The sequence below is a fragment of the Somniosus microcephalus genome, unplaced genomic scaffold (assembly GCF_052327205.1).
Source record: "Somniosus microcephalus isolate GS21.2 unplaced genomic scaffold, FLI_Smic_1.0 unresolved_chr2, whole genome shotgun sequence".
In the NCBI taxonomy this organism is placed as follows: Eukaryota; Metazoa; Chordata; class Chondrichthyes; order Squaliformes; family Somniosidae; genus Somniosus; species Somniosus microcephalus.
This window is the reverse complement of record NW_028225180.1, coordinates 29,331,024-29,344,594: the sequence shown is the minus strand read 5'-3', so window position 1 is coordinate 29,344,594 and position 13,571 is coordinate 29,331,024. Positions and strand designations below refer to the sequence as shown.

The 13,571-nt window shown below is 47.5% G+C and overlaps 1 pseudogene; it reads right to left on the bottom strand.

The window, feature by feature from the left end:
- Window positions 1–1,763: 1,763 nt before the first annotated feature.
- Window positions 1,764–2,645, bottom strand: LOC147092387 (uncharacterized; annotated as a pseudogene).
- Window positions 2,646–13,571: the final 10,926 nt, after the last annotated feature.

Here is a 13,571-nt window from a genome sequence, read left to right as displayed (position 1 = left end):
CGAGTCAACTACTTCATTCTCCATCTTAATGAAGAATTCGATCATATTATGATCGCTCTGACACAAAGGGCCTCTTACAACAAGATTGCTAATTAATCCGTGCTCGTTACATAATACCCAGTCTAAGATGGCCTGATCTCTGGTTGGTTCCTCGACATATTGGTCCAGGAAACCATCCCGTAAACACTCCAGGAATTCCTCCTCCACAGTATTGTTACTCATTTGGTTGGCCCAATCTATATGTAGATTAAAGTCACCCATGATGACTGCTGTGCCCTTATTGCACGCTTCTTTAATTTCTCATTTAATGCCATCCCCAACCTCCGCCTTACTGTTTGGAGGTCTATAAACAACTCCCACTAACGTTTTTTTCCCCTTAGTATTTCTCAATTCTACCCATACAGATTCCACCTCATCAGAGCTAATATCCTTCATTACAATTGTGTTATTCCCTTCTTTAACCAGTAATGCTACCCCCTTATTAAACGAGTGCAGATGAAATTGGTAGTCCATGAAACCGGGAATGACCACAGCCAATCAGCAGGATGTCTTGCGGTTTGAAGTCAATTCACATGAAAGGAGAAAGGGGGGGCGGGTAATACAGCCCGCTGATTCGCTGTCGCCCGTTTTGCGTTGTTGCAGAAGACCAATTTCACTCTCGGAATCAGATAGGAGTTAAATAACGGCCTGTTCTAATCAAAAGCATGACAATCAGATCTATAGCTGAAGAACAAGTATAACAACAACAAATGGCATTGAAGTAGCGCATTGAACTTAGTAACATATCCCAAGCTGATTCACGGTAGAGTTATCAAGCAAAATTTGACACACAGCCACATAGGAAGAAATTGCACAGTTGACCAACAGCTTTGTCAACGACATAGGTTTTATGCAACGTATTAAAGGAGGAGACAGACGTATAGAGGCAGATAATTTTACGGAGGCAATTCCAGAGTTAAGGGCCCAGACAGTTGTAGGCACTGTCAGCAATGGTTCAGCAACGAAAGGATGGGATGTCCAAGAGACCAGAATTTGAGGGATGTAGGGCTACTGGAGCTGACAAAGATTGGGAGGGGCGAAGAAGTCGAGGGAACAGGACAAATTGATGATTTTTTAAAAAAGAAGCGATGTCCAACTGGGAGCCATGTAAGTCAGCAAGCATAGGGTTTTAGGTTGAGCAGGACTTGGTGTGAGTCAGGATATCGACAGCATAAATTTTGGATGAGCTCAAGTTTAGTGAGGGTGCCAGGGTTGGAAGCCGGTGAGCAGAGCAGTAGAATAGTCATTAACATGGTTTTATTAAAACGAACTACCTAGCGAAAAAGCACGGCGTTGCAACATTAGCGGCAAGTTAAACTACGATGTAACTGGAGAGTGTGAATCTGGTCTGTAAGCTCATATGTCTCGTGACCAAATACAGTAATCGGAAAGATGGGGCGGAGTCTCAGAATAAGGTATCGGCCATTATGGACTGAGTTCACGGAGGGTTGTGGCTCTTTGGAATTATCTAAGCCAAGGGGCGGTGGATGCTCAGTCTTTGCATATATTCAAGACTGAGATCGATAGATTTTTGGACTCTAAGGGAATTAAAGGAAATTAAATATGGTGGGAAAGATGGAGTTGATGTAAATGTTTAGTCATGCTGTTGTTGAATACTGGAGCAGGCTGCAGGGGCTGTGAGGCCTACGTCTGCCTGTGTTCCTTTTGTTCTGATCTTCTAATTTGAATTATAATACCAGCAAATTCATAGTGTTTCTAACCATCTACAGCTCAACATTCATATTTAATGGATATTTCATCATTTTTTTTAGCTCTTCTCTGAATTTAGTCTGTGTCACTGCAACAATTTTGTGCAGCAGCTCAACAGCAGGAGCATATATCCGGTTTCTTGAAGGATATAAACCGGGTTATTGTAACCTGTGTATGAATAGGTATTACTAATTAGGTAACACAGGTAATGGGCCATGTACTTCAGCCATAACTGTGTAAAATTGCCGGATATACTGAAAAGTAAAATTATGGATTTTCTGCGGTTCTCCATCTCAGATCAGGGTTATTTTCAGGGCTGGCATTGCCCCGCAATGGCCTGCGGACTCTGCTCGCCAATAATATATATCTCACGGTCAGAGCATTGAGCAGCAAAATAGTGAATAATGGGAGAAAAGGAGTCGCTATACACCCAAAATAAGGAAATGCTTTCCATAGGGGTGAAGGATATAATTTTGATCTTATCTGGCTATGCCTGTGCACTTTGCTAATTCTATACAGAGGTTCATATACACAGTATCAAGGGATGTTTTTTAAACAGGTCAGAGCGAGCACCTTGACTACAATCACAGCGTCCGTTTCCTTGGTGCAATATTTGTTTGTCAGCTTCTCGCAAAATATACTATAAGGCAGTCAAAAGTGGAGGCGACAGTTAACCAGACAGAACAGTCTCTGGGTGCATAATCTAGTACTGTTTTGGTCCGACATACCAAAGTAAGCAACAGATCATTTCCTGGAAAGTAAATGTTGATGAACCGATTGAGTATAATGCCAGTGATGACGGCCAGCAGATCCGCTGCTGCCATGGCCACCAGGTAGTGAGTGATGTGTTTGGAGAGACCGCACTTTCCCCGGGACAGGATCGCAATCGCCTACATGTTAACTGTAGGGAAGGGTAGGAAAGGAAGTTTATTATTGGCGGACTTTACTGAAAAGAAACAGTATGTGTGCAAATCAGAAATTGGGGTAGATCATGACTTTTAGCGACAGTGTTAATTGGGTGATATCGATTCAGCAGCCCGTGTTACATCTCTCCCCATTAAAGTCAAAGGAAATACAAATCGGGGGAGATGTAAAATGGACTGCACACTCATTATCGCTCCTTTTACACTATCAAAGTCAAGATCTACCCCTGTTACTGCATCCCGCATGGATACAGCTTTCTAGTAAATATAGGTTTCAAATCATAACATTTGAAAATCAAACGAAAATTGAAATGTTCTGGGCAAAGGTAACATGATATTTGGAAGTCATAAGAAGAAGCAACGCTGATTCTGAAAGGAAACATAAGTGTTTCAAATGGATTAGAAATATTTATTCTAATAAATACGGAAAAAATTAATAAATTCTGGGCCGTGTCCTCCAAATCAGGAAACAGAATTATTTTACATCATTTCGGAGGGGAATCCCGTAATCATTTAAAATTATAATGACTTTCCAGGATTGGAATTTAATTCCTAATTAGCTTCATTCCACCAGCTTCACTATATATTGGTTCTGTTAGTAAAGAAATAATTTGGCAGATAATTATTATTGACATCATTAAAACTCCAATCTTTTGCAAAAACAAGAAAAACCAACGAGATACAATTAAACTATTCGATTTCACCGATGAAAATGATTACAACATGCCTGAGGTATCCCCTTACACTGATGCAAACACGCCCTGGGCCTGTTTACATCAACAGTAAATATTTTTGGAAGCAATTGCTGGACAGTTTGGGGGCGAATAGCCCAACTCTGTGCCAGAAATTGTTTTTTCTTTGGCCGTATGGATGATTTGTCAATGCGTACACTGACAGTTCGCAACTTGTGGTCCATTTCAAAGGCGGTATGACGGCGGACCACCCACCACAAATTCTGACCCAAGGTCTTTTCTTATACAGAGCTTCACAGAGATGGAAATCTAGAATTCATCCTCGTCTCATCCGTCCGTTGATCTCAGAGGTTGTGATGTAGGTCACACAACCAGAATCAGAGTGATATTAGTTCCCCTGGTTGCACAATACAAACCGATCGTGTTGTTTTATTCTAAATTTGTAATGCAATTGAATGTTGGTAAAGTTTATTATCCTGGATATTTGGGAAAGATAGGAAATACATTTTTTAAAATTTTTGTGTCGTTCCTTCCGTAAATCAAATTGAAAGGTGATTTACGGAAGATATTTTTAAGCAATATTAAGCAATATCTTAGAGTGGATCTCAAGCCCAGATTCGGTCTCAAGGGTGCTGGGTTAGCTGAGCTGTCCGCATAGTGAAGGTGGGGCTGATGAAATTACTTGACAGCCCGCAAGCTGGGAAGACTGAAAATCAGCCCGGGATATGCTTCCAAATTATTATCCATTGAACACTATTGGAAGTGTATTTGTGCTTTTTATGATTAATAGATGAAGGTACGGAATGTCAGCACCTTGCTTTGGAAATACCTTGCTGAAGGCTAAGCATGAGATCTGCCATATTCAAACCCGGAAACCGTGCTATCTGTCTTCCAGCAGCTTGAAATACACATGCCAATTTTGTATGTTCAGTAGTTTGCCGGAAATTAATCGACTGTTTCCTGCTTCAAATCTTAATACCGTCTAGAGGGCTAGAAATTCTTCTCGGGCCATGGTGCAAAGTGGGCGGTATCAGTTTGGCCGCCCGTTGTACGCAGCACCTGATATTCAGTTCTATTGCAGTCAATTATACAGGGCCTTGGTGAGACCACACTGGGAGCATTGTGCACAGTTTTGGTGTATGTATCTAAGGAAGAATATACTTGCCTTGTAGGCGTTGCAACGAAGGTTCTCTAGATTGCTTCTCTGGATGAGAGGGCTATCCTATGATGTGAGATTGTGTAGAATGGGCCGAGACGCTGCAGTTCAGAGGAATGAGAGGTGATCTCATTGAAAGATACAAGATTCTGAAGGGGATTGGCAGGGTAGATGCTGAGAGCTTGTTTCCCCTGGATGGCGTGTCTAGAACTAGGGGCATACTCTCTGGATAAGGGGTAGGCCATTTAACACCGAGGTGAGAAGTAAGTTCTTCACTCAGAGGGTTGTGAATCTTTGGAATTGTCTTTCCCAGAAAGTTGCGGATGCAAAGCTTTTGAATGTATTCAAGTCTGCGATAGATAGATTTTTACCTCTAGGGGAATCAAGTGATATGGAGATCGGGCAGGAAAGTGGAGTTGAGGTCGATGATCAGCCATGATCTTATTGAATGGTGGAGCAGGCTCGAGGGGCCGTGTGGCCGACTCCTGCTCCAATTTCTTATGCTCTTACGTGCTTAACACTCATAGGCCTAGAGTGTGAGTGTCGAGAAGGTATCAGCTATCGAGAATATCATAGCTGATCGCCTTCTACAAAAACGCATCAGCCCAGCCAGATTTTGTGATGGTAATGACGGCAAAACTCTCAGCCTTCACCGCCAGTCCTCCTCTGAAATTGACAGCAACTGCTAAATTCAGCGCATGTGTAAATCGACGCGGAAATACAGAAACTGCTGTCAGTGATTCTAAGCTTCTCCACAGGTCACGCTGTGGAACTCCCCAAAGCCGACGATCAATTCAAATGACACTGAAATCTAGGTCCTTGCGAACACTTACCCCATTCGGCTGGAATATCGCTATTTAAATATAATACAAAAATATTGGCTTTTTAACGTCGTAGTGACAACTGAACAACCTTTCTGACCCTGAAAAAATAATTTTATAATAGTGGAATGTCAATTTATAACATTAATATTTTAAGCATAACATTGTTTTTAAGGTAATAATTTTATGAAAGATTTTTTTAATGATATTTCAGATTCTCTATCAATCCTATGTGTCTGTCACGACGTTATTGTAATTTATAATCTCTGCATTTTACCTGCTGAATTTCCGTCTTTGAGATTTCTTCAATATGATTGGCTGCTTAGGCTCTTGATGCTATCTCTTTTACTGGACGCTGTGGATTCCATTGATTTGGCGGCGGATTCAAAGCAACGTCAGGAAAGGTGAAATTCACGCCACAGATATCACTAGATCTTTGTGGGCAGCTTACTTCAAGTTCAGTGGCGAGCACCATCCCTTCGCCGTTGACCACAAATTCCAAAACACTAGGGCCTAGAAATTCCTTGTAGCCACTTTTGGGGCGGTAAGGTCGGGCAGCCGCTAAAGTTTGCGCCTGGTGCAAAGTCGAGGCCACTTCGCCGATATTCAGTAGCTTCGCCCTAAGAGTTTGCTCGAGCGCTAAAACTGGCGATGCACGACTATCTTTAGGCGCTAAGCCGGCGGTGCTGAGCGATACCACCGAGGCCGGGCGCAGCGCAGGTGCGGTCATTTCTTGATTGACAGCAGACACCCTGGCGCCGGCCAACTCTTAAGGGGGAAGGCTCGAGTTGGTCTGCTGCCATGCCCTGGACACTGCAGCCCTCCAGCTAGTCCTGAACACTGCTGCTGGACCCAAATAGCGCCTGAAAGGTTGGAGAATGCCCGTGAATGAGCGCAGCACTTCTCAGAGCATGATCTAAGGGTGCTGGTTGGTGCTGTGGAGAAGAGACACCATACCTTGTTTCCGGACAATGGGAAGAAGCCAGCCGCCCGCGTCTACCGGAAAGCCTGGAGGCATGTCACCACCAGGGTGACATCCAACAGTGAGGTCCCCAGGAGCTCTGTACATTGCCGCAAAAAGCTAAATGACCTCGCCAGGATTGTCAGGGTGAGTGCCCGTTCCAGTGTCCTCCTCATCCTTGCATGTGCACCTCACATTATGGGCAAAGGGACCTGAAAGCCCTAATGGCCAGCCCTCATGCAGCAGCTATGGGACAGTCATGAACATCAATTGCACATTCTGCACTTAACACACTGGCCAAGCTATTCGACCATGGGAGGCAGTGCACACAAGATCAGGGCTACAAACTGGCCAGGCTATTCCAACATGGGAGGCAGTGCACACAAGGTCAGGGCTACACACTGGCCAGGCTATTCCACCATGGGAGGCAATGCACACAAGATCAGGGCTACACACTATACTTAGAGGCCGTCCTTTCTCTTGCAGGGCAAGCTGGCCAACAATAAGAGGAGCCGGACTGAGACCGGGGTAGGCGGACACCAGATCCAGCAGCTCACCAAGCTGCAACAGCGCGTGGAGCGCATCATGGGTGCCCGGGTGATTGGCCCCGTTGCATCTGGAGATGCCGACCCTGTTCTGGGCACCAATGGTAAGGACATCACCTTTTGGACCTCTCTCGTCCCACTTGCGCATCAGTTCTACATCCTTTGCCACTGGCCGACCAATGCGCTGAATGCCACCACTCATGCATCCCTCGCTGACGCCCTCTCCTCACTCTAAATCTACTCTTGTGCCTTCCTGCTTTCAGATGGTGAGGAGGAGGTCCCTGAAGTTCCCAGTGACAGCCCTTCAGAAGAGGAGGAGAAGGGGGAGGAAGCGGAAGGCGGCCCATCAGGGGAACCCACAGCCGCAGCAAGCCATGCCAATGTAGGGGACACATCTTCCCTGGAGGGGTGCCTGGGGGAAGTGTCAGAGGGGAGTTTAGCTCCTGGGACCAGCGGCTTGCAGCAACGCAGGAGGGGGTGGAAGCTCAGTGGCCTTCTCCCCAGAGGGGGGAAGGGTCAGAGGGGAGTCCAATTGCTGGGCCCAGCGGCGTCCAGCAATGCAGGAAGGGTCGGGCAGCTCGGCGGCCTTCTCCCCAGAGGGATAGTCCGGCCTCCAGTCCGGAGACGGTCACCGCCGAGGAGCTGCGCCTCCTCGAGGACATGTCCGCGGACTCGGAGCGCCGGCACACGGAGCTCATGGGGGTAGTGGCATGGATGCCTGAGGCCATTGAGTCCCTGTCCCGGAGTGTGACCGAATTCGGGGCCTCACAGGCCTCGAGTTTGGCGGAATTTGGGGCAGATCAGGCAGCGAGTCGGGCGGAATTCGGGGCAGCTCAGGCAGCGATTGGCCAGGTGATCAGTGGTGCCGTGCAGTCACTGGCTGCTCTGATGCAGTCACAGAACAGGGCAACACGGGCACTCACTGCTGCCACACTCGCTGCGTCAGCCAGGCATTCCAGGGCAACTGCCGTGCTGCAACAGCACAGCGGTCTGTCCCTCGGCAGATTGCTGCGCATGCTGCAGTGCTGGCCCAGGTGAGTGCCAGTGTCTCAGGCGACCAGCGAGCACCTGCCATCCGCCAGCTTGCCCCCATTCCTCCAGCCGCCACTGCCACTCCCCCAGTGGAGCTGCCACGAGCTGCTGCAGCGACTGATGCTGCCCAGCCACAGCTGCAGCATTCACCAGCCGGCCCCTCGATGGCCAGACCTCGTCTAGGCCGACCCCCAAGGGCATCTGCCGTCACGACATGTGCCCCTCAGGAGCCTTGCCCCAGCCTTGCAGCAGCCACTGGCCTCACTTTGAGGAGGAGCAGCAGGGCGTGCAGGGGCCGCAAAAGTTTGCAGAAGGCATCGCCCTCGCGGGCCACAAAGTAGAGGGTGTGGCCAAATGTTTTGTTTTTTGGAATGGGTGTTTTGTGAAGGCCGAGGATGAAGGCCATTTTTGTTTACATCTTTTGTTAATGCTCCCCAGATTGTGGGAGTGAGTCATGTGTTTGAGTGTTTTTTGGGGGTTTCGTCTGCTTTTGGTTTTCATGTGGGAAGGGCCCTGAGTTTGTAGAATAAACCATTTTCTTTATTCAGATTGTCCATGTTTGATCTTTGAAGTGTTTCTTGCCTTAACTGGCTGAGGGCTTGCGGAGCGGCTGCAATCATGCTCTTTCATTGGCACAAGCCATTCCCTGACAGGGGGCCTAGAAGTGACGTTCAATAAGCCACCGACGGGCGGCCCTTGGACCTTCTGCCTCCCTCCTGGGTTGGTACTCCTCCTCCTCCTCCTCCTCCTCCTCCTCATGCTCCTCGTCCTGAGGTGGTGGTCCAACGTGAGGTGGCAGTGCCTGAGTCCTGCGGATAGCCAGGTTGTGCAGCATGCAGCAAAAGACGACGAATTGGGAGACTCGCTCCTGCGAATACTGGAGGGCTCCACCGGAGCGACCCAGACAGCGGAACCGTTGCTTCAGGACGCCGATTGTTTATTCAATGATGTTCCTGGTCGCTTGATGGCTCTCGTTGTATGCCTCTTCAGCAGGGGTACTGGTCGCGCAGAGCGGGGTCATGAGCCAGGTACACAAAGGATAGCCTTTGTCCCCGATAAGCCATCCTCTTCGGTGGGGCTGTGCCTGGTACATGTCAGCCACAGTTGTCTGTCGCAGGATAAAGGCATCGTGGCTGCTGCCTGGAAAGCGGGCATTGACATCAAGAATGCGCTGCCTGTGGTCACACACCAGCTGTACGTTGAGGGAATGGTAGCCCTTCCAGTTGCAGTGATCCTCGGCATGCTCCAGAGGTGCCCGCAAAGCCACATGCATGCAGTCAATGGCGCCCTGCACCATGGGGAAGCCCGCTAATCTTGCAAATTCCACTGCACGCTGCTGCTGCTTGTCCAGGGTCATGGGGAAGGAGATAAATTGACATCTCCTTCTCAAAAGGGCATTGGTCACCTGGCAGATGCAGCAATGCACGGCGAACTGGGAGATGTTAGTGATGCCCCCAGCAGCGGATTGGAAGGAGCCGGTGGCATAGAAGCTGAGAGCTACCATCACCTTCACTGCCACCGACAGAGACGTCGTGCACCTCAGCTGTGGACGCAGATCTCTGTGAAGCAGCTGGCAGATCTCTGCAACCACCTCCCTTTTGAATCGCAGCCTCCTAACACACTGCGCGGCAGACATGTTGAGATAGGAGAACTGCTGGTGGTATTCCCTGAGTGGGTAAGGCCTCCGTTGCCAACGCCTGTTGCCCCCTCTGCGTCTAGCCAGGGCTGCCACTCTCTCACGGCGTCTGTAAGCCCTTCAGACATAATGCTGAAACTCAGCGTTGGCACCCAATGCAGCCCCCATAATATGCTGGCAAACACTGAGATCTCAATGAAGGCAAAGAGAATTGCGAAGCTCTGGCCTGAAGCCAAAAATACCTGTCCTAGTGTTGGGCCAAAGCAGTAAGCTCTCTTCCTTGGTCTCTCTCCAAAAATCCGTTGCACAAGAGTGAGTGCTGCAAAATGGCTGCCCTTTATAGTGCAGGGTAAAGGCCCTTTAATTTGCGCTCCCCGCGGCCCACCTCGGCTGTGCACCGTTCCACTTCACAGTCGTTCGGGCCACCAGGTGCGCAATGGGGCGGCGTGAGTGAAGTTCCGGTTCCGGGCGCACAAAGGGCGTTGCACGACGAAATGACGTCATGATCTGCGTGCGCAGGTGAGCACGCGCAATGACTTTGCACCAGCGCTAAATGTCTCCTGAAGTTGGGGCGAGGTGCAGATCACGCTGCGCCCGGGCACTAAGCACCTAGCGCTCGAGATCTACTCCTCCTAAGGCGCTAACGGCTGGCGCAGCCAACTGAATTTCTAGGCCTAGGTCTCTTGTTGCTCGATTAATAAGATGCTGGTAAGAAGCAAGACCCTTTCGTAACAGAGCCCTTTCCTCGACAGAAGGGTCTAATGAGCTCCCTAAAGATCAGTAAGGCCAGTTTTAACCTAACTAGCCCACCGGGAAACTGACAAGATCGGTCGAGACAACAGTTTTTTTATTTTTATGGGATGTGCGTGTCGCTAGCAAGGCCAGCATTTATTGCCCATCCCTAATTGCCCTTGAGAAGGTGGTGCTGAGCCGCCTTCTTGAACCACTGCTGTTTGTGTGGTGAAAGTACTCCCACAGTGCCGTTACGATGGGAGTTCCAGGTTTTTGACACAGCAATGATGAAAGAACGGCGATATGTTTCTAAGTCAGGATGATGTGTGACTTGGAGTGGGACTTGGTGGTGCTGGTGTTCCCATGCGCCTGCTGCCCTTGTCTTTATAGATGGAAGCGTTCGCGTTTTTCACTCCGCCCAATACTGGTCTCCATTGACTTCAATGTGAAGTGAAATCGGGCGAAGTGCAAATCCAGCTTTGCACCCGGTATTGTCAGTTTGTCGATGGGCAGGTCACGTTAAAATGACCCCACTAGATTGCCACTGGAGAAATCCATATAATGCTTTATTTTGTAAACTCCACTCTGTTCCAGGTGCATATGGAATATTGAAATAGATATTTCAGTGAGGGGCAACAGTCTTTAAGCAAAATCACTATCTACTTAGAGTAAAGTTCCTGAATAAGATGTTAACTTGAAAATTATAGATTTATACTCCTTTACCTCATCGTAGGAAGCTATTCCACTCATTACATCTGTGCTTCTCTCTGAAAGTCTTACTCCCATTCCACTGTCATTTCTCCCTATATTCTGTCCCCTGAAATACGTATCGACTTCCTTTTGTTGTGCTACATCTCAAGGGGGCTGGAATACAAAGTGGTGCATTTATGTTACAGTCATATGACACTCTCATTACAGCCCATATAGAGTATTGCATTCAGTTCTGGGCACCGCATCTCAGGAAGGATATTTTGTTCTTGGAGGGGGTGAAGTGTAGATTCACCTGAATGATACCGGGTCAAATAGTGTTAAATAAAGAGGACAGGTTACATAGACTAGGCTTGTATCCCCTTCAGTGGTGTTCTGATTCAGGTGTTTTACCTGATTAACGGAGTTGATAGCGTAGATAGAGATAAATTATTTCCTCAGGTGGAAGGAGGGGAGTCCAGAACAAGTGGGCATTTACTTAACTTTAGAGCTAGGTTCTGCAGGGGAGCTCTCAGGGAGAAACTCTTCTCAAAAATGGATAGTGAAAATCTGGATCTCTCTCCCGCAAACACTGCTGAGGCATGGGAAAATTGAAAACATCAATGTTGAGTTGATGGATTTTTGTTAGGCATGGTATTAAGGGTTATGGACACAAAGCAACAAAATGCAGCTACCATACAGATCAGCCATGGTCTAATTGAGCAGGCTCGAAGTGCTGAATGGCCGACTCTTCTATCTATTTTCCTAATTTTGAGATCAGATTACTGAGAAAGGGCCGGTGATGAAACAGGGGACATTCCTGCTCTGTGTGGCACCATACCGCACTGGGTGAAGTGAGCCAACTCACCACAGGCCTCGGTTAGAAACTTTGCCTTTTCTGTTCTGTGAGGCCCTCACTGCCACATAGGGTTCATAGAATAATAGAACCATAGAACGTTACAGCATGGAAGGAGGCCATTTTGGCCCATTGTGTCTGCGCCGGCCAACAAAGAGCTATCAAGCCTTATCCCACTTCCCAGATATTGGTCCATAACCCTGCAGGTTAGAGCATCCCAAGTGCACACCCAAGTACTTTTTAAATGTGTCTACGGTTTCTGCCTCTGCCACCCTTTAAGGCAGTGAGTTCCAGACATCCACAAACCTCTGGGTGAAGAAATTACCCCTCAAATCCCCTCTAATCCTTCCCCCAATTACTTTAAATCTGTGCCCCCTGGTTTTTGACCACACTCTAAGGGAAATAGATCATTTCTATTCACTTTATCTATGCCCCTCATTATTTTATACACCTCAATAAGTTGTCGCATTTAGCCTCCTCTGTTACAAGGAAAGCAGATCCAGCCTATCCAATCTTTACTCATAGTTAAGATTCTCTACTCCCGGCAGCATGCTTTTAAATCTCCTCTGTACCCTCTCTACTGCAATCACATCTTTGCTGTAATGTGGTGACCAGCATTGCACGCAGTACCCAAGCTGAGACTTAACTGGTGTTTTATACAGTTGAAGCATAACCCACCCTACTCTTGTATTCTATGCCATGGCTAATAAAGGCAAGCAATCCGTATGCCTTCTGAACCACCTTATGTACTTGGCCTGCTACCTTCAGGGATCTGTGGACATGCACTCCAAGGTCACTTTGTTCATCTACACTACTCAGTGTCCTACCATTTAATGTGTATTCCCTATCCTTGTTCGCCCTCCCAAAATGCATAACCTCACACTTCTCCGTATTGAATTTCATTTGCCAGTGTTCTGCTCACCTGACCAATTTATTAATATATTCCTGCAGTCTACAGCTTCCTTCTTCAGTATCTGCCACACAGCCGATTTTACTATCTTCTGGAAACTTCTTAATCATACCGCCTATATTCAAGTCAAGATCGTTGATATATACCACAAAAAGCAAGGGACCAAGGACTGAGCCATGCGTAAACCCACTAGAAACAGCCTTCCAGTCACAAAAACATCCATTAACCAAAACCCTCTGCTTCCTGCCTCCGAGCCAGTTTTGAATCCAACTTGACACTTTGCCGTGGTTCCCATGGGCTTTTAACTTCTTGACCAGTCTGCCATGTGGAACAATGTTAGGCGAGCTAACAGCAGAGACCTCGATGGAGCATAGGCCGTTCCATCTCTGTTTGGGCCTCAGTGCCACAATGTCTTCGATTAGCAATCTCAGCACAGGATGGATTGAAACTAGACCGTTTCTGCTCAGTTTGGAGCTCATTGGCACAGGGAGTGAGATCAGCGAACATACAAAGTGCAAATGGCGCCAAGGACCTTCTTCTCTTTGTGGAGCTCGTTCCACACTGGATGAGATCAGTTACCTCAGCAGAGGCTGTGTATGGAAGTTGGACACTTTCTAATCAAGGTATCTTTACCAAAAAATGTAAATCTGACGCTGGGTCTACACGTGAAGCATCAACTGATTTGCTTCTTCACACAAAAGGTTGTGTGTTTTCGGTATTGCTTGTTTTCGTTGCATATATCCAGCACCGTTTGTGTTTTATTCTTTTTATATACATTATCCATTACCACTTGAACTGAAGAACATAAGAAATAGGAGCAGGAGTAGGCCATAGGGTCCATCAGGCCTGCTTCGCCATTCAACACAATCAT